Source organism: Oncorhynchus kisutch, linkage group LG5 (genome assembly GCF_002021735.2).
Source record: "Oncorhynchus kisutch isolate 150728-3 linkage group LG5, Okis_V2, whole genome shotgun sequence".
NCBI classification, from domain to species: Eukaryota; Metazoa; Chordata; class Actinopteri; order Salmoniformes; family Salmonidae; genus Oncorhynchus; species Oncorhynchus kisutch.
The window spans coordinates 16,348,446-16,371,760 of NC_034178.2; the positions used below are offsets into that span (position 1 = coordinate 16,348,446).

Genomic DNA, 23,315 nt, shown 5'->3' on the forward strand with positions numbered 1-23,315 from the left:
GATCTGCCAGAACCACCAGCTAGGTTCTGTCACAACCCTGGTCTTAGTATTTTGTGTTTTCTATATTTATTTGGTCAGGCCAGGGTGTGACATGGGTTTATTTTGTGTTGTGTTTATGTATGGGGGGTTTTCGTAGTTTTTGGGATTGTGGCTTAGTGGGGTGTCCTAGCAAAGTCTATGGTTGCCTGAGGCGGTTCTCAATCAGAGGCAGGTGATTCTCGTTGTCTCTGATTGGGAACCATATTTAGGCAGCCATGTTCTTTGAGTGTTTCGTGGGTGATTGTTCCTGTCTCTGTGTTAGTTTGCACCAGAATAGGCTCAGTCACTTTGGATTTTCTTTTTTCATTGTTTTGGAAGAGAAGAGAACGAGCGCCATTCTCCTTGCGGAGATGGTGCTAAATACATCAACACGGTCGGTCCCTGGGATTGGGCTGGCCAACACTATTCGGTTTGCTTGGAAGGAAAAGTAGCTTTTATAATAGGGTATTGCAAGAGGAAAAAAAGGGAGGAGAGGAGGGAGGTGGATCGTATCCAAAGGTTAATTGAACTCGAGTACGAGGCAGGCAACCTCGGCGGGTCATTTGACTGGGAGAGATCCGCTACCCTAAAGGCGCAGCTCAGGGAGTTGCAGGAGCGGAAGGCTCGAGCTTTCCTGGAGCGTGCGCATAGTGGCTTTCTAGAACACAATGAGACTTGTTCCGTTATGTACTTCAAGTCGGTTAGGGCCAGACAGAGTAGGAAGGTAATGCATGGCGTTAGGGAAGAAAATGGTAGTATAGTTAGAGAACCAGAGGATATGGTCAGGGTGACAACTGATAATTTCCAAGGTTTATTTAAGGAAAGGGTAATAGATGTAGAGCAGGGAAATGTGTTTTTAGAACACTTGTCCAGGCGGTTGCCGGAGGACATTAGAGAAGTGATGGAGGCCCAGATTTCACTAGAAGAGGTTGAGAGCGCTCTTAGGAGGATGGGAAAAGGGAAGGTGCCTGGGATGGATGGGCTGCCGGCTGAGTTTTATCTCAAGTTTTGGGGTATACTTGGACCAGTGGTCCTCGAAGTCTTGAAGGCCATCCTTGAGACGGGGGTCCCGGGGGGATCAATGGCTGTTGGTGTGCTGTCACTTTTATATAAGAAGGGGGAAGTAACAGACCTTGGCAACTGGCGGCCATTGACCATGCTGTGCGTAGATTACAAGCTACTTGCAAAGGTTTTAGCAGACCGGTTGCGCACAGCCCTTCCCTACGTCGTTCATGAGGATCAGACGTGCGGGGTAGAGGGCCGCTCTATTAGATGGAACCTACAGTTAATCAGGGACTCTATCGCTTGGGTTGAAGATAGAGGACTGCCTTTAATGGTAGCAGCGCTAGATCAGGCGAAAGCCTTTGATCGCGTGAATAGATCCTTTTTATTCAGAGTGTTAGGTCGATTAGGATTTGGGGAGAAGTTCATAGGATGGATTCGTACATTATATGTCGGAGCGGGGTGCCGAGTTGGTGTAAATAGTCACTTGGGTGACGTTTTTGACCTCTCGTCTGGGGTCAGGCAGGGGTGCCCACTCTCGGCTCTCCTCTTCGTTCTGTACATGGAGCCTCTGGGGGCTGCCATTAGGGCAGACACAGGGGTGGAAGGCTTGTTGATCCCTGGAAGTGGTGGGCTGCGTGTTAAGATGACGCAGTACGCCGACGACACTTCCTTGCTGCTGTGCAAGGACTCGTGCCTGACAAGGTCCCTTGCCATCTTTGGGGATTTCACCCGAGCGTCGGGAGCGGTTCTGAACCATGCAAAGTCTTCCGTCAAGTTTTTCGGTAGATGGCGCGGTAGAACGGATGTGCCCGGGGGGTTATCTCTCTGTGAGGGGGCCCTGAGGATTCTCGGGGTCCATTTTGAGACCTCCGGCTCAGCGACGCTGAACTGGAACATGCGTATCGCAGTGGTACAGAGGAAGCTAGCAATGTGGAAGGCTAGGTATTTGTCTTTTATGGGCAAAGTCCTGGTCCTAAAGGTGGATGTGTTGCCGTCTCTTTTGTATTTGGCGTACATCTACCCATTGCCGGCTTGTCTGAGGAGGCCTCTAGTGAGGCTTGTGTTTCAGTTCATGTGGAGTGGCAGGTGCGAGTGGGTCGCCAGGGCGCGCATGATCTGTCCCATCGGGGAGGGAGGTAGGGGGGTACCACATTTCCCCCTCAAGCTGGACACAATTTTTGTTTCTTTCTTGTTAACGGAGCTTGCTCATCCAGTGATACACCCATCCGGTTACCTCCTGCGGGTGTTCTTCTCATATCAGGCGAGAAGCATAATGGTGTGGTCTAACACGGGTCCTCGGGCAGAACAGCTGCCGTGGCACTTTGGTCATGCGGCCAAGTGGCTGCGTGCGCACCCTGAGGTTGAAGTTGCCCGAGTAGGTTTAGATCACAGGCACCTGTACGAGGAGGCCAGAAAGGCAGGGAGTCCGGTGCCTGTAGTGGGCATCTCGGAAGTGGTCTGGGAGGGAGTGCAGACGCGGGGTCTGGACAACAGGCTCAAGGACCTGAATTGGTTGAGCCTCCATAGGTGCTTGCCGGTACGTTCCATCATGTACCGGTATAGTTTGGTGCAATCCCCCACCTGTCCAAGATCCTCTTGTGGCAGGGAGGAGACTGTGCGCCATGTCTTTTGGGACTGTGCCTTTGCCGGAGTAGTATGGTCTAGGGCACGGGTGTTGTTAGGTTTGGTAAGGGGGGATTTTGTATTGACGTGGGCCAGGTTAGAGAGAGGTGTAGGGAGAGCGAGAGGGACGGATAGGGACAGGTTTCTGCTCTGGCTTCTCATGAGTCTCTTTAAAAGGGGGCTGTGGGAAGCCAGGCAGAACATGGTGAAGACAGGGAGAGATTGGGGGGTGGAAGGGATAGTGAGGAGGGTGGAAGGAGATTTGAGGGGGAGGATGAAGAGGGAGGAGAGGAAGTGGGGGCAGCATGCTGCTCGGGAGAGGTGGAAGGGGGGTTTAGGGCTGGGTGTCATTTAGATTTGTAAGGGGATAGATTAGGGATGGGGAGATAGGGAAAGGTATTTTGTAGGGTGACGGGAGGGAAGATGCTCCCCTGAGGTTTTGTTTGGGGTTTATGTTTAGTTAAATTAGTTAAATTAAAATACCATTATTTGAGTATGTATGAAAATTATGAGTTGTAAAGAATGAATGGTATTGAAGATAATAAATAATTTTTTATAAAAAATAAAAAAAATAGGCTCAGTCACTTTGGATTTTCTTTTTTCATTGTTTTGGAAGAGAAGAGAACGAGCGCCATTCTCCTTGCGGAGATGGTGCTAAATACATCAACACGGTCGGTCCCTGGGATTGGGCTGGCCAACACTATTCGGTTTGCTTGGAAGGAAAAGGAGCTTTTATAATAGGGTATTGCAAGAGGAAAAAAAGGGAGGAGAGGAGGGAGGTGGATCGTATCCAAAGGTTAATTGAACTCGAGTACGAGGCAGGCAACCTCGGCGGGTCATTTGACTGGGAGAGATCCGCTACCCTAAAGGCGCAGCTCAGGGAGTTGCAGGAGCGGAAGGCTCGAGCTTTCCTGGAGCGTGCGCATAGTGGCTTTCTAGAACACAATGAGACTTGTTCCGTTATGTACTTCAAGTCGGTTAGGGCCAGACAGAGTAGGAAGGTAATGCATGGCGTTAGGGAAGAAAATGGTAGTATAGTTAGAGAACCAGAGGATATGGTCAGGGTGACAACTGATCATTTCCAAGGTTTATTTAAGGAAAGGGTAATAGATGTAGAGCAGGGAAATGTGTTTTTAGAACACTTGTCCAGGCGGTTGCCGGAGGACATTAGAGAAGTGATGGAGGCCCAGATTTCACTAGAAGAGGTTGAGAGCGCTCTTAGGAGGATGGGAAAAGGGAAGGTGCCTGGGATGGATGGGCTGCCGGCTGAGTTTTATCTCAAGTTTTGGGGTATACTTGGACCAGTGGTCCTCGAAGTCTTGAAGGCCATCCTTGAGACGGGGGTCCCAGGGGGATCAATTTTATTTTATTTATTTTATTTTACCTTTATTTAACCAGGTAGGCAAGTTGAGAACAAGTTCTCATTTACAATTGCGACCTGGCCAAGATAAAGCAAAGCAGTTCGACAGATAAAACGACACAGAGTTACACATGGAGTAAAAACAAACATACAGTCAATAATGCAGTATAAACAAGTCTATATACAATGTGAGCAAATGAGGTGAGAAGGGAGGTAAAGGCAAAAAAGGCCATGATGGCAAAGTAAATACAATATAGCAAGTAAAATACTGGAATGGTAGTTTTGCAATGGAAGAATGTGCAAAGTAGAAATAAAAATAATGGGGTGCAAAGGAGCAAAATAAATTAATAAATTAAAATTAAATACAGTTGGGAAAGAGGTAGTTGTTTGGGCTAAATTATAGTTGGGCTATGTACAGGTGCAGTAATCTGTGAGCTGCTCTGACAGTTGGTGCTTAAAGCTAGTGAGGGAGATAAGTGTTTCCAGTATCAGAGATTTTTGTAGTTCGTTCCAGTCATTGGCAGCAGAGAACTGGAAGGAGAGGCGGCCAAAGAAAGAATTGGTTTTGGGGGTGACTAGAGAGATATACCTGCTGGAGCGTGTGCTACAGGTGGGAGATGCTATGGTGACCAGTGAGCTGAGATAAGGGGGGACTTTACCTAGCAGGGTCTTGTAGATGACATGGAGCCAGTGGGTTTGGCGACGAGTATGAAGCGAGGGCCAGCCAACGAGAGCGTACAGGTCGCAATGGTGGGTAGTATATGGGGCTTTGGTGATAAAACGGATTGCACTGTGATAGACTGCATCCAATTTGTTGAGTAGGGTATTGGAGGCTATTTTGTAAATGACATCGCCAAAGTCGAGGATTGGTAGGATGGTCAGTTTTACAAGGGTATGTTTGGCAGCATGAGTGAAGGATGCTTTGTTGCGAAATAGGAAGCCAATTCTAGATTTAACTTTGGATTGGAGATGTTTGATATGGGTCTGGAAGGAGAGTTTACAGTCTAACCAGACACCTAAGTATTTGTAGTTGTCCACGTATTCTAAGTCAGAGCCGTCCAGAGTAGTGATGTTGGACAGGCGGGTAGGTCAATGGCTGTTGGTGTGCTGTCACTTTTATATAAGAAGGGGGAAGTAACAGACCTTGGCAACTGGCGGCCATTGACCATGCTGTGCGTAGATTACAAGCTACTTGCAAAGGTTTTAGCAGACCGGTTGCGCACAGCCCTTCCCTACGTTGTTCATGAGGATCAGACGTGCGGGGTAGAGGGCCGCTCTATTAGATGGAACCTACAGTTAATCAGGGACTCCATCGCTTGGGTTGAAGATAGAGGACTGCCTTTAATGGTAGCAGCGCTAGATCAGGCGAAAGCCTTTGATCGCGTGAATAGATCCTTTTTATTCAGAGTGTTAGGTCGATTAGGATTTGGGGAGAAGTTCATAGGATGAATTCGTACATTATATGTTGGAGCGGGGTGCCGAGTTAGTGTATATAGTCACTTGGGTGACGTTTTTGACCTCTCGTCTGGGGTCAGGCAGGGATGCCCACTCTCGGCTCTCCTCTTCATTCTGTACATGGAGCCTCTGGGGGCTACCATTAGGGCAGACACAGGGGTGGAAGGCTTGTTGATCCCTGGAAGTGGTGGGCTGCGTGTTAAGATGACGCAGTACGCCGACGACACTTCCTTGCTGCTGTGCAAGGACTCGTGCCTGACAAGGTCCCTTGCCATCTTTGGGGATTTCACCCGAGCGTCGGGAGCGGTTCTGAACCATGCAAAGTCTTCCGTCAAGTTTTTCGGTAGATGGCGCGGTAGAACGGATGTGCCCGGGGGTTTCTCTCTCTGTGAGGGGGCCCTGAGGATTCTCGGGGTCCATTTTGAGACCTCCGGCTCAGCGACGCTAAACTGGAACATGCGTATCGCAGTGGTACAGAGGAAGCTAGCAATGTGGAAGGCTAGGTATGTCTTTTATGGGCAAAGTCCTGGTCCTAAAGGTGGATGTGTTGCCGTCTCTTTTGTATTTGGCGTACATCTACCCATTGCCGGCTTGTCTGAGGAGGCCTCTAGTGAGGCTTGTGTTTCAGTTCATGTGAAGTGGCAGGTGCGAGTGGGTCGCCAGGGCACGCATGCTCTGTCCCATTGGGGAGGGAGGTAGGGGGGTACCACATTTCCCCCTCAAGCTGGACGCAATTTTTGTTTCTTTCTTGTTAACGGAGCTTGCTCATCCAGTGATACACCCGGCCGGTTACCTCCTGCGGGTGTTCTTCTCGTATCAGGCGAGAAGCGTAATGGTGTGGTCTAACACGGGTCCTCGGGCGGAACAGCTGCCGTGGCACTTTGGTCATGCGGCCAAGTGGCTGCGTGCACACTCTGAGGTTGAAGTTGCCCGAGTAGGTTTAGATCACAGGCACCTGTACGAGGAGGTCAGAAAGGCAGGGAGTCCGGCGCCTGTAGTGGGCATCTCGGAAGTGGTCTGGGAGGGAGTGCAGGCGCGGGGTCTGGACAACAGGCTCAAGGACCTGAATTGGTTGAGCCTCCATAAGTGCTTGCCGGTACGTTCCATCATGCACCGGTATAGTTTGGTGCAATCCCCCACCTGTCCAAGATCCTCTTGTGGCAGGGAGGAGACTGTGCGCCATGTCTTTTGGGACTGTGCCTTTGCCGGAGTAGTATGGGCTAGGGCACGGGTGTTGTTAGGTTTGGTAAGGGGGGATTTTGTATTGACATGGGCCAGGTTAGAGAGAGGTGTAGGGAGAGCGAGAGGGACGGATAGGGACAGGTTTCTGCTCTGGCTTCTCATGAGTCTCTTTAAACGGGGGCTGTGGGAAGCAAGGCAGAACATGGTGAAGACAGGGAGAGACTGGGGGGTGGAAGGGATAGTGAGGAGGGTGGAAGGAGATTTGAGGGGGAGGATGAAGAGGGAGGAGAGGAAGTGGGGGCAGCATGCTGCTCGGGAGAGGTGGAAGGGGGGTTTAGGGCTGGGTGTCATTTAGATTTGTAAGGGGATAGATTAGGGACGGGGAGATAGGGAAAGGTAGTTTGTAGGGTGACGGGGAGGGAAGATGCTCCCCTGAGGTTTTGTTTGGGGTTTTTGTTTTGTTTAGTTAAATTAAAATACCATTGTTGAAGTATGTATGAAAATTATGAGTTGTAAAGAATGAATGGTATTGAAGGTAATAAATTATTTTTTATAAAAAATAAAAATAATAGGCTGTATAGGTTTTCACGTTCCGTTTGTTGTTTTTGTATTGTCGTGTTGATTCGTCATTAAACATGTATCGTATTAACCACGCTGCATTTTGATCCGACTCTCTTTCGACAGAGAAAAACCGTAACAAGGGGTGCCAGGTAGGTTGTGCCTACCAGAGAACATTGGTTTCTCCTTTTGGTTTGGGAGGGAATGAGTCCCATCTGGTCCATCAAGTCTACACCCCAATACAAAGGACTTATGTAAAAGTCAGGACGGAAATAAACTTTTCATAAACCCTTAAAACATTGGAAAGAACTTCAAAACAACTATATTATTTTGCCTGTGTTGTATTAGCAACATCAATGATGACACACACATATAATATAACACAATGAGTTCTGGTTCATCCAGAAATGTCCTGTACCTCAGGCCTAAAAAGAGTCCAGCCCGGTAAAGGAGTTCAGGGAACTCAAGTGACTTTTGTCACGCAATGTTTGTCCGTTCATTCAGTGCAGCGTAAACCCAGTATTAAATCATACAAACAATATAAAGCCTATCAACTCTAAATAAGTCCTCCCCTCCACCTAACTACACAAATCACAGTATACGTCACATCAAAACAAATGAAATACCGTATACAAAAAGGTTGTAGTCAGTCAGACAATCCAATCCGCCAACAGATCTCCAGCGGAGAAAGGCCACGAAGAACGGAGAGGTGTAGTCCACGGACGCAAAGAGTGGATCCGATCCTGGGTAAACTCTATTAGGCTACAAAACAAACGGAATAGAGAAGCTTCGGAACTGAGGGTTGAACACGTCCTCATTCACGTCTCCATCACAACCCCACTTTTGCGCAACTGATGCTGGCTATTTAATTGGGAATTAAAAGGAAAGCGCCCTATTGGAAGGAGAAGCACTGAGACGGTTCAGAAAAATTCAGGGCCGTCACAACACGCACACACACATACATACATCATTTGCCAGTCCTTCATTCTCACCAATGCATGATAGAGTAACACCAACATGGAGTATTGCTCTCCCTTTTAACCCAGAGCCCCTTCTTACAGTATACAACCCATTCACGCCACAGGACATGAACAACCATTACATTCAAAGTCTATCGAACCTGCTTCTTCTCATCTCACAAAATTGAATTTGCTAGTGAATGGATCGGAGGCGTGGAGTGTCTTTGTACGGGATACCATTGACAAAAGCCAAAAGAAGGAAGTTGAAACCAGCATTTTTTTCTGATTGGGAACAATGTGTCAGATTCCAATCCGACCTAATTGCTCTGTAGAAAATACTGTTATGCTGAGAAACAAATAACTGTTTTGAGCCTTGAGCAAAGCACTATTGGGCCTCTCAGCACTATCCACAGTTCCTTTGATCTTCTGCATCTCTATACAACAATGAATAATTCAGGGCAAAAGAAGCATCTTGTAAAGCAACAAAAAAAGAAAAGCGAGAAGATAACAGCCAGCCATTCCAGTCAGCCTGATTTGCCATAAGTGTCGGGATCTTAATGTTTATTTTCAAAAAGCTGCACCGTGAATGTCTGAACGACTGATTTGATTTGGTTCTGTGAAGAAACAAACGGCCATTTTGTCATCATTGTCGCGGTGACAGCTTGATTGTGTGTTCTCAGTTGTCTCTCTCCTGAGACAAGGCAATTATCCCAAATGCTAGGGAATTAATTTCACCTGTGAGAAGGGGTCACTGTGCTTTAGCATTGCTAAGCAGGGTGGAGGGATCAGGGGACTTATGAGGTGTATCAGGGAGGGGATGGGGATCTCATGAGACCTTAATAGACATCAAAAGGTCAAAGGTCAATTGATTGTAATAGAGAGGGTTGATACAAGGTCAAGTGCCTGTGTCCTCCTCTGATTGGTGCAGGTTTGTGGAGCTGTTGTAATGGTAACAAATTACTACATTGTGAATGTGATGCATTGTAATCTGGATACAAGTTTACAATGTAATCTGAATTACGTGTATACATTTTTCTCATTGTATTCAGGTGTTAAAATATCAACTGGATTCCAACAGAGTACGGATTCAATTGTAATCCAGATTACATTAAATCTAAAATGTATCATTAATGGGATTACATAGAGAGAAAGGGTAAGGGGAGGGGGCGATTTTACACATTGAATATTCATATAAAACCACATTATAAGAATCAGTTTAGAATCCATTGTGTTCTTCTAAAAATAAATATTTTTTAATTTGCCCATGGGATAACTATGAACATACTGAGGGCTTTAAATCAAATTATCACTATGAACAAGGGACCAATATATTGAGATAAAATGTGTTAAATAAATAACTAACAAACGTCCTCTATTTTCATGTCCTCACCTCCATGAATGTCTCCTCCCACATCCCTCTTCCCCTATTTTCTCCCTCTCCTAATGGTCTTTCCCTCATCTCCTTGCCTCATCTTTCCCCTTGTCTTTTCTCACTCTCTGTCAAAAGTCACCTAATCACTGATTTATTTGTCTGTTATGTCTCAGCCTCTTTATCTCTAATGTTCTCTTCCTCTCTTCCAGTCTCTCTCGCTCTACCGCTCTGTCATTGCCTCTCCATCTCTCTCTTTATCCTTGTCTCTCTCTGACAGATTCATGGTGTGACTGGTGCTGTATCTGTCAGGGGCCGCCGCTCACTGTCATTAGGCTGTCAGCGCAAGCCTTGAGAACGAGTTCCTATCATACCAGGGCAGGGTGGCACCATCGTGACATAATGCCCAGATACAGTGCATTCGGAAAATATTCAGAACCCATTAGTTTCTTCGCATTTTGCAATGTTACAGCCTTATTCTAAAATTGATTGAAATAGTGTTTTTCCCCTCATCAATCTACACACAATAACCCATAATGACAAAGCAACAAAAAAAAAACGTTTTTGAAATGTTTGCATATTTATAATGTTTAAAAAATATATATATTTAATTATTACATGTACTTACAGTTGAAGTTGGAAGTTTACATACACTTAGGTTGGAGTCATTAAAACTCATTCTTCAACCACTCAACAAATTTCTTGTTAACAAACTATAGTTTGGGCTAGTCGGCTAGGACATCTACTTTGTGCATGGCACAAGTAATTTTTTCAACACTTGTTATCAGACAGATTATTTCACTTATAATTCATTGTATCACAATTCCAGTGGGTTAGACGTTTACATACACTAAGTTGACTGTGCCTTTAACTTCTTGGATATAGGGGGCGCTCTTTTAATTTATGGATAAAAAAACGTGCCCGTTTTAAGCGCAATATTTTGTCACGAAAAGATGCTCGACTATGCATATAATTGGCAGCTTTGGAAAGAAAACACTCTAAGGTTTCCAAAACTGCAAAGATATTATCGGTGAGTGCCACAGAACTCATGCTACAGGCGAAACCAAGATGAAACTTCAACCAGGAAATGGGCAGAATTTTTGAAGCTCTGTTTTCCATTGTCTCCTTATATGGCTGTGAATGCGCCGGGAATGAGCCTGCCCTTTCTATCGTTTCTCCAAGATGTCTGCAGCATTGTGACGTATTTGTAGGCATATCATTGGAAGATTGGCCATAAGAGACTACATTTACCAGGGGTCCGCCCGGTGTCCTTTGTCTAAATTGGTGCGTAATCTACAAGCTGCACGCAGTCATCCAGTGATTGAGAGGAGAGAGGAGGCTTTCAACGAACGATATATCATGAAGAGATATGTGAAAAACACCTTGAGGATTGATTCTAAACAACGTTTACCATGTTTCAGTCAATATTATGGATCTAATTTGGAAAAAAGTTCTGCGTTTTGAAGACTGAATTTTCATTTTTTTTTGGTAGCCAAACGTGACTCACCAAACGGAGAAATTTCTCCTAAACAAATCATCATTCAGGAAAAACTGAGCATTTGCTATCTAACTGAGAGTCTCCTCATTGAAAACATCTGAAGTTCTTCAAACGTAATGATTTTATTTAAATGATTTTCTGGTTTTTGTGAAAATGTTGCCTGCTAATGCTAACGCTAAATGCTACGCTAGGCTAGCTGTTACACAAATGCTTGTTTTGCTATGGTTGAGAAGCATATTTTGAAAATCTGAGATGACAGTGCTGTTAACAAAAGGCTAAGCTTGAGAGCTAGCATATTAATTTAATTTAATTTGCAATTTTCATGAATAGTTAACGTTGCGTTATGGTAATGAGCTTGAGGCTGTATTCACGATCCCGGCTCCGGGATGGCTCGACGCAAGAAGTTAAACAGCTTGGACAATTCCAGAAAATGATGGCATGGCTTTAGAAGCTTCTGATAGGCTAATTGACATCATGTGAGTCAATTGGAGGTGAACCTGTGGATGTATTTCAAGGCCTACCTTCAAACTCATTGCCTCTTTGCTTGACATCATGGGAAAATCAAAAGAATCAGCCGAGACCTCAGAAAATAATTGGAGACCTCCACAAGTCTGGTTCATCCTTGGGAGCAATTTCCAAATGCCTGAAGGTAACACGTTCATCTGCACAAACAATAGTACGTAAGTATGAACATCATGGGACCATGCAGCCGTCATACCGCTCAGGAAGGAGACGCGTTCTATCTCCGAGAGATGCAAATCAATCCCAGAACAGCAGCAAAGGACCTTGTGAAGATGCTGGAGGAAACAGGCACAAAATTATCTATATGCACAGTAAAACAAGCCCTATAACGACATAACCTGAAAGGCCGCTCAGCAAGGAAGAAGCCACTGCTCCAAAACCACCATAAAAAAGCCAGACTACGGTTTACAACTGTACATTGGGACAAAGATCATACTTTCTAGAGAAATGTCCTCTAACAATATAATTGTTTGGACATAATGAACATCGTTATGTTTGGAGGAAAAAGGGAAGCTTGCAAGACGAAGAACACCATCCCAACCGTGAAGCACGGGGGTGGCAGCATCATGTTGTGGGGGAGCTTTGCTGCATGAGGAACTGGTGCACTTCACAAAATAGATGGCATCAAGAGGCAGGAAAATTGTGGATATATTAAAACAACATCAGTCAGGAAGTTAACTTGGTTGCAAATGGATCTTCCAAAATGGACAATGACCCCAAGCATACTTCCAAAGTTGTAGCAAAATGGCTTAAGGACAACAAAGTTGAGGTATTGGAGTGGTCATCACAAAGCCCTGACCTCAATCCTATAGATAATATGTGGTCTGAAAAGCGTGTGCAAGCAAGCAGGCCTACAAACTTTACTCAGTTACATCCGCTCTGTCAAGAGGAATCGGCCAAAATTCACCCAACTTATTGTGGGAAACTTGTGGAAGGCTACCCGAAATGTTTGACCCAATTTAAATAATTTAAAGGCAATGCTACCAAATACTGAGTGTATGTAAACTTCTGACCCACTGGAAATGTGATGAAAGAAATAAAAGATGAAATTTCCCTTGATCCTAACTAGTCTCCCAGTCATTGCCACGGAAAAACATCCCCACAGCAAGATGCTGCCACCACCATGCATCACCATAGGGATGATGCCAGGTTTCCTCCAGACGTGATGCTTGGCATTCAGGCCAAATAGTTCAATCTTGGTCAGTGTCCTTTAGGTGCTTTTTGTCAAACCACAAGCAGGCTGTCATGTGCATTTTACTGAGGAGTGGCTTCCATCTGGCCACTCCACCATAAAGACCTGATTGATGGAGTGCTGCACAGATGATTGTCCTTCTGGAAGGCTCTCCCAGCTCCACAGAGGACCTCTGGATGGTCATTCTGTCAGCATAACCATTGGGTTCTTGGTCAGCTCCCTGACCAAGGCCCTTCCCCGATTGCTCAGTTTGGCCAGGCGGCCAGCTCTAGGAAGAGTATTGGTGTTTCCAAACTTCTTCCATTTGATAATAATGGAGGCCACTGTGTTCTCGGGGACCTTCAATGATGCAGAGATGTTTTGGTACCCTTCCTCAGATCTGTGCCTTGACACAGTCCTGTTTCAGAGCTCTATGGACAAGTCCTTCGACCCCATGGCTTGGTTTTTGCTCTGACATGCACTGTCAACTGTGGGCCCTTATATAGACAGGTGTGTGTGCCTTTCCAAATCATGTCCAATCAATTCAATTTACCACAGTTGGACTCCAATCAAGTTGTAGAAACATCTCAAGGATAATCAATGGAAACAGGATGCACCTGAGCTCAATTTTGAGTCTCATAGCAAGGGGTCTGAATACTTATGTAAATAAGGTATTTCTGTTTTTTATTTATTTTGAATATATTTGCAAAAATGTGCAAAAACTGTTTTTGCTTTGTCTTCATTGGGGTATTGTGTGTAGATTGGTGAGGGGAAAAAACTAATGCAATACATAAGGCTGTAACATAACAGAATGTGGAAAAAGGGAAGGTGTCTGTATATCTATCTCCCACACTGACACATGTATCCTCCCATTCCACTCCAAATTCTCCTGCTCTCTTTACTCCTCTAGTTCTCTCCACTCTTCTCTTCTATTTCAAATCAAATCAAATCAAATGCATTTACATAGCCCTTCGTACATCAGCTGATATCTCAAAGTGCTGTACAGACACTTTTCTCTCGTCCCCTCTGCTCACCCTTGCTCTCTCTCCCGCTTCTATTTCCCTCACCACTCCTCTCCTCTCTCTCTTGCTCTCCCCTCCTTTCTCACTCTCTCTACTCTCCACCCCAACCTCTAAATCTTTCTCTCTATTTCCCCATCACTAAAGTGGAGTTGTTTTGTATGCTGTGCTGTAAGTACACAGACTGACAACAGCAGTGTAGGGGGACAAGACAACACAAAAAGAGCAAGTTGCTGCCATCACTTCCAGAACCATTGCTTCAATCAAATATATTATTGTATGATTGCCACATATGCTCAGGGCTCGACATTAACATTTGTCCGAATGGACAAGTAAACCTTTTTTTTAACAATCACACAAAAATCACAGTATAAAACTATTAGGCTACTCCCATCATAAATGGATCAAAGTGTCCTCGGGATGTGATGTTTTGCTTACTGTCCTCCCAATCTCTGCAGAGCGTATTAGAGTATAATTATTGTAGGCTTGCAATGACGTCACATGTTGTCACGCCCTGACCTTAGAGATCCTGGTGTGAGTTGGGGTAGGTATTCTATATTATATTATTTGTATTTCTATGTTTTGGCCTGGTAGGGTTCTCAATCAGGGACAGCTGTCTATCGTTGTCTCTGATTGAGAACCATACTTAGGTAGCCCTTTTTTCCACCTGTCTTTGTAGGAAGTTGAATTTATGGGACATAGCCTTTAGCTTCACGGTTGTTTTGGTAGTGTTTATTGAAAATGTACGCTTACCACGCTGCACCTTGGTCCAGTTCTTTCAACAGCCGTGAAATAAGTGGTCTTTCAATCATGGAGTCACGATGTGAATTGATCGCCCCCCATCTAGCTTCAGAGTTTGTTCTGTTAGGTGACCTAAATTGGGATATGTTTAACACCCCGGCAGTACTACAATCTATGCTAGATGCCCTCAATCTCACACAAATCATCAAGGTACCCACGAGGTACAACCCTACATCTGTAGACAAGGGCACCCTCATAGACGTTATCCTGACCAACTGGCCCTCCAAATACACCCCCACTGTCTTCAATCAGGATCTCAGCGATCATTGCCTGTATCCGCTATGGGTCCGCAGTCAAACGACCACCCCTCATCACTGTCAAACGCTCCCTAAAACACTTCTGCGAGCAGGTCTTTCCAATTGACCTGGCCTGGGTATCCTGGAAGGATATTGACCTCATCCCGTCAGTTGAGGATGCCTGGTCATTCTTTAAAAGTAACTTCCTCACCATCTTAGATAAGCATGCTCCGTTCAAAAAAATGCAGAACTAAGAACAAATATAGCCCTTGGTTCACTCCAGACCTGACTGACCTCGACCAGCACAAAAACATCCTGTGGCGGACTGCAATAGCATTGAATATTCCCCGCGATATGCAACTGTTCAGGGAAGTCAGGAACCAATACACGCAGTCAGTCAAACTCCAAAAAGTTCTGGGACACTGTAAAGTCCATGGAGAACAAGAGCACCTCCTCCCAGCTGCCCACTGCACTGAGGCTAGGTAACACGGTCACCACCGATAAATCCATGATAATCGAAAACTTCAACAAGCATTTCTCAACGGCTGGCCATGCCTTCCTCCTGGCTACTCCAACCACGGCCAACAGCCCCCCCCCCCCCCGCAGCTACTCACCCAAGCCTCCCCAGCTTCTCCTTTACCCAAATCCAGATAGCAGATGTTCTGAAAGAGCTGCAAAACCTGGACCCGTACAAATCAGCTGGTCTTGACAATCTGGACCCTCTATTTCTGAAACTATCCGCCGCCATTGTCGCAACCCCTATTACCAGCCTGTTCAACCTCTCTTTCATATCGTCTGAGAACCCCAAGGATTGGAAAGCTGCCGCAGTCATCCCCCTCTTCAAAGGGGGAGACACCCTGGACCCAAACTGTTACAGACCTATATCCATCCTGCCCTGCCTAGCTAAGGTCTTCGAAAGCCTAGTCAACAAACAGATCACTGAACATCTCGAATCGCACCGTACCTTCTCTGCTGTGCAATCTGGTTTCCGAGCCGGTCACGGGTGCACCTTAGCCACGCTTTTAGATCAAAGCAAGCCTACTCGCGTTTGCACATTTGTTGATAATGTATCAGCATTTCGATTGCTCAACCAGGGCTGGTAAAACCTTGGATCATTTCTATTCTAACTTCCGCGATGCATGTAAGGCCCTCCCCCGCCCTCCTTTTGGAAAAGCTGACCACGGCTCCATTTTGTTGCTCCCTGCCTACAGACAGAAACTAAAACAAGACGGTTAATTTGATTGCTTTTCTGATTTTCGTGACCAAGCTTCCTGATGCTAAGTGTACATAATGCTATACTAGGCTATCGATAAACTTACACAAACGCTTGGATTGCTTTCGCTGTAAAGCATAATTTCTAAATCTGAGACGACAGGGTGATTAACAAAAGGCTAAGCTGTGTTTCAAAATATTGCACTTGTGATTTCATGAATATGAATATTTTCTAGTAATATTATTTGACCATTGCGCTATGCTATTCAGCGGTTGCAGACGAAAATTATCCCGCTACAGGGATTGGTAGCGTCAAGAAGTTAAACAGCCACCACTAACATTGAGTGGCTGCTGCCAACACACTGACTCAACTCCAGCCACTTTAATAATTCTATTTTTTTCTCTCTCTCGGAGGACCTGAGCCCTAGGACCATGCCCCAGGACTACCTGACATGATGACTCCTTACTGTCCCCAGTCCATCTGACCGTGCTGCTGCTCCAGTTTCAACTGTTCTGCCTTATTATTATACGACCATGCTGGTCATTTATGAACATTTGAACATCTTGGCCATGTTCTGTTATAATCTCCACCCGGCACAGCCAGAAGAGGACTGGCCACCCCACATAGCCTGGTTCCTCTCTAGGTTTCTTCCTAGGTTTTGGCCTTTCTAGGGAGTTTTTCCTAGCCACCGTGCTTCTACACCTGCATTGCTTGCTGTTTGGGGTTTTAGGCTGGGTTTCTGTACAGCACTTTGAGATATCAGCTGATGTACGAAGGGCTATATAAATAAATTTGATTTGATTTGATTTGAATAATGGGAATTGATGGAAATTGATGTAAAACATATCACTAGCCACTTTAAACAATGCTACTTAATATAATGTTTACATACCCTACATTACTCATCTCATATGTATATGTATATACTGTACTCTATATAATCTACTGCATCTATATGTAATACATGTATCACTAGCCACTTTAAACTATGCCACTTTGTTTACATACCCTACATTACTCATCTCATATGTATATACTGTACTCGATACCATCTACTGCATCTTGCCTATGCCGTTCTGTACCATCACTGATTCATATATCTTTATGTACATATTCTTTATCCCTTTACACGTGTGTGTATAAGGTAGTAGTTTTGGAATTGTTAGGTTAGATTACTCGTTGGTTATTACTGCATTGTCGGAACTAGAAGCACAAGCATTTCGCTGCACTCACATGAACATCTACTAACCATGTGTATGTGACAAATACATAATTTTTGGTCAACAATGACAATCCTGGAAAAATAGTGGTTGCATCAAATGCATAGGTGCCAGTGGTCCGTTGCGAGAGGAGAGAGAGAAAGCGAGCGACAGAGAGAGACATTTGTGTAGCAGGTAAAATAATGATATACAACAGACAAACTATAGAGAGTGCACAAAACATTAAGAACTCCTTCCTAATATTGAGTTGCACCCTTTTGGTGGGGCATGGTCTCTACAAGGTGTCGAAATCGTTGCTTCTCACAGTTGTGTCAAGTTAACTGGCTGTACCATTCTTGATACACACAGAAAAACTGTTGAGCATGAAAAACCCAGCAGCATTGCAGTTTCTGATGCAAACCGGTGTGCCTGGCACCTACAACCATACCCCGTTCAAAGGTACTTACATATTGTGTCTTGCCCATTCACCTTCTGAATGGCAGACATACACAATTTGTCTCAATTGTCTCAAGGCTTAAAAAAAAAAAAATCGCTTGTCTCTGCCCCTTCATCTACATTGATCAATAACGGATCATAGCTTTCACCTGGATTCACCTGGTCAGTCTCTGTCAAGGAAAGAGAAATGTTTTGTACCCTCAGTGTAGATAGTGGTAGTGCTTGTAAACTACTTCCTTGGGACGGCAGGGTAGCCTAATGGTTAGAGAGTTGGACTAGTAACCGGAAGGTTGCAAGTTCAAACCCCCCGAGCTGACAAGGTACAAAATCTGTCATTCTGTTAACAGGCAGTTAACCCACTGTTCGTAGGCCGTCATTGAAAATAAGAAATTGTTCTTAACTGACTTGCCTAGTTAAATATAGGTAAAAAATAAATGTTATAGCCAATTCAACACATTGTATTGTTTGGGTGGTTCTCTCACTAGTTAACTATTTAGCTATTAGCATGCATTAATGTCATGTCCGATGTCCTAAAATAACTTTCCAGTTGATATGGGTGCACAGTTAATGAAACCAATGCTGCATATTCTGCTTGTAAAACAGTCTCTCAAGCTCTCAAAATTGTCTAGGATTCTCCTCTACTCAGTACTGTTACTTTGTCATTCTGACAAAGTAAAAAAATATATATTCTAAGAATAGCTTAATTGACAAGTAACTCCTATGCTGTCAAGATGTCCCTGAAATATATTATGTGAAGTGGTTCCCTGGATCATACAACAGCATTTTCAGTCACATTTTTAGCCAATGGTGTTTACAGACTTTTTTTTGTTGGGACAAGTGACTTGAGCTTTCGGACAAGTAAAAAAAATCAGGTCTACTTGACAAGTGGCTAAAAAGGATGCACGTACACACACACACACACACACACACACACACACACACACACACACACACACACACACACACACACACACACACACACACACACACACACACACACACAATGTCCGAGTTATTTTGTAAGCCATTTTAAAAGCAATAAAGTTCATTGTGTGCATGTATAATGGTGACACATCCTTTGAGAAAATATTACAATGGGGATTTCTATTCTCAGGTTGTAGAAAATATATTCATTTATTTTCATCTATGCTCTACCAAGAGATTAAGGTATAGTTGCAGCATCAATAAGAATGAGAAAACGTTTTTTGGGGGGGATTTCTCACTGGGTGATTGTCTACAATAACAAAAAAAATCATACTGTTTGTGACCAATCCGGACATATTTAGCCTGTCTCTGGTCAGGTTTAAGATGACAAGAAAGTCAAATCCTATCAATGTAACCAGAGCAGAGTCCTCTGTGTTTCCTCAGTCTTTGTGCCAGGGGCTTCCTCTAGGCTACACAAGTCTGACAGGTGGGGAGAGGAGGAGAGGGTAAGGGAGAGGAGGAGACAGAGCAGGTGAGCAGAGAGGAGAGGAGGGGGCAGGTGAGCGGAGAAGAGGAGGGGGCAGGGGAGCTGAGGAGGGGCCGGGGGAGGGGAGTGGATGAGGGGGCTGGGCAGGGGAGCAGAGGAGAGGAGGGGTGGGGAGTTGATGAGAAGGGACAGAAAGGGCTTGGACAGGAGGAAAGGAGAGGAGACATTTGATTATCCATAAGGGCAATTCATGAGGACTACACATAAACAATTGGTCGTATATTATGTACAGTACCTTCAGAAAGTACAGTATTTATATCCCTTGATTTTTCTTTCCATTTTGTCAAGTTTCAGTCTGAATTTTAAATGGATTAAATAGAGATGTTTTGTCACTGGCCTACACACAATACCCCGTAATGTCAAAGTGGAATTACGTTTTTTTAAAACATTTTTATATGAATTAAAAACTGAAATTTCTTGAGTCAATAAATATTCAACCCTTTTGTTATGGCAAGCCTAAATAAGTTCAGGAGTAAACATTTGCTTAACATGTCACATAATAAGTTGCATGGACTCACTCTGTGTGCAACAATAGTGTTTAACATGATTTTTGGAATGACTACCTCATCTCTGTACCCCACACATACAGTGGGGCAAAAAAGTATTTAGTCAGCCACCAATTGTGCAAGTTCTCCCACTTAAAAAGATGAGAGCGGCCTGTAATTTTAATCATAGGTACACAACTATGACAGACAAAATGAGAAAAAAATATCCAGAAAAATAATTAATTTACTTGCAAATTATGGTGGAAAATAAGTATTTGGTGACCTATAAACAAGCAAGATTTCTGGCTCTCACAGACCTGTAACTTCTTCTTTAAGAGGCCTCTGTCCTCTGTCCTCCACTTGTCCTCCACTTGTTACCTGTATTAATTGCACCTGTTTGAACTTGTTATCAGTATAAAAGACACCTGTCCACAACCTCAAACAGTCACACTCCAAACTCCACTATGGCCAAGACCAAAGAGCTGTCAAAGTACACCAGAAACAAAATTGTAGACCTGGACCAGGCTGCGAAGACTGAATCTGCAATAGGTAAGCAGCTTGGTTTGAAGAAATCAACTGCGGGAGCAATTATTAGGAAATGGAAGACATACAAGACCACTGATAATCTCCCTCGATCTGGGACTCCACGCAAGATCTCACCCCGTGGGGTCAAAATGATCACAAGAGCGGTGAGCAAAAATCCCAGAACCACACGGGGGGACCTAGTGAATGACCTGCAGACAGCTGGGACCAAAGTAACAAAGCCTACCATCAGCAAGGGCATTGAAGATGAAACGTGGCTGGGTCTTTCAGCATGACAATGTTCCCAAACACACCGCACGGGCAACGAAGGAGTGGCTTCGTAAGAAGCATTTCAAGGTCCTGGAGTGGCCTAGCCAGTCTCCAGATCTCAACCCCATAGAAAATCTTTGGAGGAAGTTGAAAGTCCGTGTTGCCCAGCAACAGCCCCAAAACATCACTGCTCTAGAGGAAATCTGAATGGAGGAATGGACCAAAATTCCAGCAACAGTGTGTGAAAACCTTGTAAAGACTTACAGAAAACATTTGACCTCTGTCATTGCCAACAAAGGGTATATAACAAAGTATTGAGATACACTTTTGTTATTGACCAAATACTCATTTTCCACCAGAATTTGCAAATAAATTCATAAAAAATCCTACAATGTGATTTTCTGGAGAGAAAAAAAATTTTGTCTGTCAAAGTTGAAGTGTACCTATGATGAAAATTGCAGGCCTCTCTCATCTTTTTAAGTGGGAGAACTTGCACAATTGGTGGCTGACTAAATATTTTTTGCCCCACTGTACAATAAGGTCCCTCAGTCGAGCAGTGAATTTTAAACATGTTAAACTGCAACGACCAGGGAGGTTTTCCAATGCCTTGCAAAGAAGACCACATACAGTAATGGTAAATTACACTTTGGATGGTGTACGAATTAATACTGTCACTACAAAGATTCAGCCATCCTTCCTAACTAAGTTGCCAGAGAGGAAGGACACTGCTCAGGGCTTTCACCATGAGGCCAATGGTGAGTTTAACTTCTTGGATATAGGGGGCGCTCTTTTAATTTATGGATAAAAAAACGTGCCCGTTTTAAGCGCAATATTTTGTCACGAAAAGATGCTCGACTATGCATATAATTGGCAGCTTTGGAAAGAAAACACTCTAAGGATTCCAAAACTGCAAAGATATTATCTGTGAGAACTCATGCTACAGGCGAAACCAAGATGATACTTTAACCAGGAAATGGGCAGAATTTTCGAAGCTCTGTTTTCTATTGTCTCCTTATATGGCTGTGAATGCGCTGGGAATGAGCCTGCCTTTCCTATCGTTTCTCCAAGGTGTCTGCAGCATTGTGACGTATTTGTAGGCATATCATTGGAAGATTGGCCATAAGAGACTACATTTACCACGGGTCCGCCCAGTGTCCTTTGTGTAAATTTGTGTGTAATCTTCAGCCACAGGCATTTTCTCCTGGGATTCAGAGGGGAAAGCACACTTCCACGAATGATATATCATCGAAGAGATATGTGAAAAACACCTTGAGGATTGGTCCTAAACAACGTTTGCCATGTTTCAGTCAATATTATGGAGTTAATTTGGAAAAAAGTTTGACGTTTTGAAGACTGAATTTTCGTTTTTTTTTTGGTAGCCAAACGTCACCAAACGGAGCAATTTCTCCTAAACAAATCATCTTTCAGGAAAAACGGAGCATTTGCTATCTAACTGAGAGTCTCCTCATTGAAAACATCTGAAGTTCTTCAAAGGTAATGATTTTATTTGAATGATTTTCTGGTTTTTGTAAATATGTTGCCTGCTAATGCTAACGCTAAATGCTACGCTAGCTACGCTAGCTGTTACACAAATGCTTATTTTGCAATGGTTGAGAAGCATATTTTGAAAATCTGAGATGACAGTGTTGTTAACAAAAGGCTAAGCTTGAGAGCTAGCATATTCATTTCATTTCATTTGCGATTTTCATGAATAGTTAACGTTGTGTTATGCTAATGAGCTGCGGGGATAATTACACTCCTGGATACAGGTTTTTTTCGTAGCTAAACGTGACGCACCAAACCGAGCGATTTCTCCTAAACAAATAATCTTTCAGGAAAAACTGAGCATTTGCTATCTAACTGAGAGTCTCCTCATTGAAAACATCTGAAGTTCTTCAAAGGTAATGATTTTATTTGAATGATTTTCTGGTTTTTGTAAAATTGTTGCCTGCTAATGCTAACGCTAAATGCTACGCTAGCTGCGCTAGCTGTTACACAAATGCTTATTTTGCAATGGTTGAGAAGCATATTTTGAAAATCTGAGATGACAGTGTTGTTAACAAAAGGCTAAGCTTGAGAGCTAGCATATTAATTTCATTTCATTTGTGATTTTCATGAATAGTTATGGTAATGAGCTTGAGGCTGTATTCACGATCCCGGATCCGGGATGGCTCGACGCAACAGTTAAAACAGTTTCAGAGTTTAATGGCAGTGATAGGAGACAATTGAGGATGGACAACTTGTAGTTATTCCACATTACTAACTTAATTGACAAAGGGAAAAGAAGGAAGCCTGTACAGAAAAGAAATATTCCAAAAACATGCATCCTGTTAGCAATAAGGCACTAAAGTAAAACTGCAAATGTGACAAATAAATGTACTTTCTGCCCTGAATACAAAGTGTTCTGCTGCTCCAGTTTCAACTGTTCTGCCTGCGGCTATGGAACCCTGACCTGTTCACCAGACGTGCTACCTGTCCCAGACCTGCTGTTTTCAACTCTCTAGAGACAGCAGGAGCGGTAGAGATACTCTGAATGTGATCGGCTACGAAAAGCCAACTGACATTTAGTCTTGAGGTGCTGACCCTCAACAACCACTGTGATTATTATTATTTGACCCTGCTGGTCATCTATGAACATTTGAATATCTTTACCATGTTCTGTTATAATCTCCACCCGGCACAGCCAGAAGAGGACTGGCCACCCCTCATAGCCTCGTTCCTCCCTAGGTTTCTTCCTAGGTTCTGGCCTTTCTAAGGACTTTTTCCTAGCCACCATGCTTCTACAGCTGCATTGCTTGCTGTTTGGGGTTTTAGGCTGGGTTTCTGTACAGCACTTTGAAATATCAGCTGATGTAAGAAGGGCTTTATAAATACATTTGATTTGATTTGTTTGGGGCAAATCCAACACAACACATCACTGAGT

General features: G+C 44.0%; 1 protein-coding gene across 3 annotated transcripts in view; it reads right to left on the bottom strand.

Moving 5' to 3' along the window:
• Positions 1 to 23,315, bottom strand: part of ncam2 (neural cell adhesion molecule 2) — a 417,495-nt gene that overhangs the window by 159,675 nt on the left and 234,505 nt on the right. The gene's annotated exons all lie outside the window — the stretch shown is intronic.